The following is a 5,465-nucleotide window of genomic DNA, read 5'->3' as shown; positions in this document are numbered from 1 at the left end:
TCAGGTATTGTGGAAAAGTTATGACTTTTCACGCTACATCTGAGACCCCACAACACCTCTCCCGGGTGGGCTCGAACCACCAACCTTTCGGTTAACAGCTGAACGCGCTAACCATTGCGCCACGGAAGCCCAAAAATTAAATGTTCGTCAGGTATTGTGGAAAAACTTTTCTTTTTACGTTACATTTGAGACTACATAACACCGCTCCCGGGTGGGCTCGAACCACCAACCTATTGGTTAACAGCCGAACGCGCTAACCATTGAGCCACGGAAGCTCAGATATTAAATGTTTGTCAGGTATTGTGGAAAAGTTATGTCTTTTCACGCTACATCTGTGACCCCAACCTTTCGGTTAACAGCTGAACGCGCTAACCATTGCGCCACGGAAGCCCAAAAATTAAATGTTCGTCAGGTATTGTGGAAAAACTTTTGTTTTTACGTTACATTTGAGACTACACAACACCGCTCCCGGGTGTGATCGAACCACCAACCTTTCGGTTAACAGCCGAACGCGCTAACCATTGCGCCAAGGAAGCCCAAAAATTAAATGTCCGTCAGGTATTGTGGAAAAACTTTTCTTTTAACGTTACATTTGAGACTACATAACACCGCTCCCGGGTGGGCTCGAACCACCAACCTATTGGTTAACTGCCGAACGCGCTAACCATTGCGCCACGGAAGCCCAAAAATTAAATGTTCGTCAGGTATTGTGGAAAAACTCTGACTTTTTACGTTACATTTGAGATCCCATAACGCCACTCCCGTGTGGGCTCGAACCACCAACCTATTGGTTAACAGCCGAACGCGCTAACCATTGAGCCACGGAAGCTCAGAAATTAAATGTTTGTCTCGTATTGTGGAAAAGTTTTGACTTTTTACGCTACATCTGAGACACCAAAACACCTCTCCCGGGTGGGCTCGAACCACCAACCTTTCGGATAACAGCTGAACGCGCTAACCATTGCGCCAAGGAAGCCCAAAAATTAAATGCTCGTCAGGTATTGTGGAAAAACTCTGACTTTTTACGTTACATTTGAGAACCCTTAACACCGCTCCCGGGTGGTCTCGAACCATCAACCTATTGGTTAACAGCCGAACGCGCTAACCATTGAGCCACGGAAGCTCAGAAATTGAAAGGTTGTCAGGTATTGTGGAAAAGTTATGACTTTTCACGCTACTTCTGAGACCCCACGTCACCTCTCCCGGGTGGGCTCGAACCACCAACCTATTGGTTAACAGCCGAACGCGCTAACCATGGAGCCAAACAAGCTCAGAAATGAAAAAGTCTTCAGGTATTGTGGAAAAACTTTGACTTTTTACGTTACATTTGAGATCCCTTAACACCGCTCCCGGGTGGGCTCGAACCACCAACCTTTCGGTTAACAGCCGAACGCGCTAACCATTGAGCCACGGAAGCTCAGAAATTAAATGGTTGTCAGGTATTGTGGAAAAGTTATGACTTTTCACGCTACATCTGAGAACCCTTAACACCGCTCCCGGGTGGGCTCGAACCATCAACCTATTGGTTAACAGCCGAACGCGCTAACCATTGAGCCACGGAAGCTCAGAAATTGAAAGGTTGTCAGGTATTGTGGAAAAGTTATGACTTTTCACGCTACATCTGAGACCCCACGTCACCTCTCCCGGATGGGCTCGAACCACCAACTTATTGGTTAACAGCCGAACGCGCTAACCATGGAGCCAAACAAGCTCAGAAATGAAAAGGTCTTCAGGTATTGTGGAAATACTTTGACGTTTTACGTTATATTTGAGATCCCTTAACACCGCTCCCGGGTGGGCTCGAACCACCAACCTTTCGGTTAACAGCCGAACGCGCTAACCATTGAGCCACGGAAGCTCAGCAATTAAATGGTTGTCAGGTATTGTGGAAAAGTTATGACTTTTCACGCTACATCTGAGACCCCACAACACCTCTCCCGGGTGGGCTCGAACCACCAACCTTTCGGTTAACAGCTGAACGCGCTAACCATTGCGCCACGGAAGCCCAAAAATTAAATGTTCGTCAGGTATTGTGGAAAAACTTTTCTTTTTACGTTACATTTGAGACTACATAACACCGCTCCCGGGTGGGCTCGAACCACCAACCTATTGGTTAACAGCCGAACGCGCTAACCATTGAGCCACGGAAGCTCAGATATTAAATGTTTGTCAGGTATTGTGGAAAAGTTATGTCTTTTCACGCTACATCTGTGACCCCAACCTTTCGGTTAACAGCTGAACGCGCTAACCATTGCGCCACGGAAGCCCAAAAATTAAATGTTCGTCAGGTATTGTGGAAAAACTTTTGTTTTTACGTTACATTTGAGACTACACAACACCGCTCCCGGGTGTGATCGAACCACCAACCTTTCGGTTAACAGCCGAACGCGCTAACCATTGCGCCAAGGAAGCCCAAAAATTAAATGTCCGTCAGGTATTGTGGAAAAACTTTTCTTTTAACGTTACATTTGAGACTACATAACACCGCTCCCGGGTGGGCTCGAACCACCAACCTATTGGTTAACTGCCGAACGCGCTAACCATTGCGCCACGGAAGCCCAAAAATTAAATGTTCGTCAGGTATTGTGGAAAAACTCTGACTTTTTACGTTACATTTGAGATCCCATAACGCCACTCCCGTGTGGGCTCGAACCTCCAACCTATTGGTTAACAGCCGAACGCGCTAACCATTGAGCCACGGAAGCTCAGAAATTAAATGTTTGTCTCGAATTGTGGAAAAGTTTTGACTTTTTACGCTACATCTGAGACACCAAAACACCTCTCCCGGGTGGGCTCGAACCACCAACCTTTCGGATAACAGCTGAACGCGCTAACCATTGCGCCAAGGAAGCCCAAAAATTAAATGCTCGTCAGGTATTGTGGAAAAACTCTGACTTTTTACGTTACATTTGAGAACCCTTAACACCGCTCCCGGGTGGGCTCGAACCATCAACCTATTGGTTAACAGCCGAACGCGCTAACCATTGAGCCACGGAAGCTCAGAAATTGAAAGGTTGTCAGGTATTGTGGAAAAGTTATGACTTTTCACGCTACTTCTGAGACCCCACGTCACCTCTCCCGGGTGGGCTCGAACCACCAACCTATTGGTTAACAGCCGAACGCGCTAACCATGGAGCCAAACAAGCTCAGAAATGAAAAGGTCTTCAGGTATTGTGGAAAAACTTTGACTTTTTACGTTACATTTGAGATCCCTTAACACCGCTCCCGGGTGGGCTCGAACCACCAACCTTTCGGTTAACAGCCGAACGCGCTAACCATTGAGCCACGGAAGCTCAGAAATTAAATGGTTGTCAGGTATTGTGGAAAAGTTATGACTTTTCACGCTACATCTGAGAACCCTTAACACCGCTCCCGGGTGGGCTCGAACCATCAACCTATTGGTTAACAGCCGAACGCGCTAACCATTGAGCCACGGAAGCTCAGAAATTGAAAGGTTGTCAGGTATTGTGGAAAAGTTATGACTTTTCACGCTACATCTGAGACCCCACGTCACCTCTCCCGGATGGGCTCGAACCACCAACTTATTGGTTAACAGCCGAACGCGCTAACCATGGAGCCAAACAAGCTCAGAAATGAAAAGGTCTTCAGGTATTGTGGAAATACTTTGACGTTTTACGTTATATTTGAGATCCCTTAACACCGCTCCCGGGTGGGCTCGAACCACCAACCTTTCGGTTAACAGCCGAACGCGCTAACCATTGAGCCACGGAAGCTCAGAAATTAAATGGTTGTCAGGTATTGTGGAAAAGTTATGACTTTTCACGCTACATCTGAGACCCCACAACACCTCTCCCGGGTGGGCTCGAACCACCAACCTTTCGGTTAACAGCTGAACGCGCTAACCATTGCGCCACGGAAGCCCAAAAATTAAATGTTCGTCAGGTATTGTGGAAAAACTTTTCTTTTTACGTTACATTTGAGACTACATAACACCGCTCCCGGGTGGGCTCGAACCACCAACCTATTGGTTAACAGCCGAACGCGCTAACCATTGAGCCACGGAAGCTCAGATATTAAATGTTTGTCAGGTATTGTGGAAAAGTTATGTCTTTTCACGCTACATCTGTGACCCCAACCTTTCGGTTAACAGCTGAACGCGCTAACCATTGCGCCACGGAAGCCCAAAAATTAAATGTTCGTCAGGTATTGTGGAAAAACTTTTGTTTTTACGTTACATTTGAGTCTACACAACACCGCTCCCGGGTGTGATCGAACCACCAACCTTTCGGTTAACAGCCGAACGCGCTAACCATTGCGCCAAGGAAGCCCAAAAATTAAATGTCCGTCAGGTATTGTGGAAAAACTTTTCTTTTAACGTTACATTTGAGACTACATAACACCGCTCCCGGGTGGGCTCGAACCACCAACCTATTGGTTAACTGCCGAACGCGCTAACCATTGCGCCACGGAAGCCCAAAAATTAAATGTTCGTCAGGTATTGTGGAAAAACTCTGACTTTTTACGTTACATTTGAGATCCCATAACGCCACTCCCGTGTGGGCTCGAACCACCAACCTATTGGTTAACAGCCGAACGCGCTAACCATTGAGCCACGGAAGCTCAGAAATTAAATGTTTGTCTCGTATTGTGGAAAAGTTTTGACTTTTTACGCTACATCTGAGACACCAAAACACCTCTCCCGGGTGGGCTCGAACCACCAACCTTTCGGATAACAGCTGAACGCGCTAACCATTGCGCCAAGGAAGCCCAAAAATTAAATGCTCGTCAGGTATTGTGGAAAAACTCTGACTTTTTACGTTACATTTGAGAACCCTTAACACCGCTCCCGGGTGGGCTCGAACCATCAACCTATTGGTTAACAGCCGAACGCGCTAACCATTGAGCCACGGAAGCTCAGAAATTGTAAGGTTGTCAGGTATTGTGGAAAAGTTATGACTTTTCACGCTACTTCTGAGACCCCACGTCACCTCTCCCGGGTGGGCTCGAACCACCAACCTATTGGTTAACAGCCGAACGCGCTAACCATGGAGCCAAACAAGCTCAGAAATGAAAAGGTCTTCAGGTATTGTGGAAAAACTTTGACTTTTTACGTTACATTTGAGATCCCTTAACACCGCTCCCGGGTGGGCTCGAACCACCAACCTATTGGTTAACAGCCGAACGCGCTAACCATTGCGCCACGGAAGCCCAAAAATTAAATGTTCGTCAGGTATTGTGGAAAAACTTTTGTTTTTACGTTACATTTGAGACTACACAACACCGCTCCCGGGTGTGATCGAACCACCAACCTTTCGGTTAACAGCCGAACGCGCTAACCATTGCGCCAAGGAAGCCCAAAAATTAAATGTCCGTCAGGTATTGTGGAAAAACTTTTCTTTTAACGTTACATTTGAGACCACATAACACCCCTCCCGGGTGGGCTCGAACCACCAACCTATTGGTTAACTGCCGAACGCGCTAACCATTGCGCCACGGAAGCCCAC

Source organism: Phalangium opilio, unplaced genomic scaffold (genome assembly GCF_054372755.1).
Source record: "Phalangium opilio isolate 3A_F unplaced genomic scaffold, DU_Popi_V2 ptg000017l_1, whole genome shotgun sequence".
NCBI lineage: Eukaryota > Metazoa > Arthropoda > Arachnida > Opiliones > Phalangiidae > Phalangium > Phalangium opilio.
Note: the sequence above shows the minus strand (reverse complement) of the source record.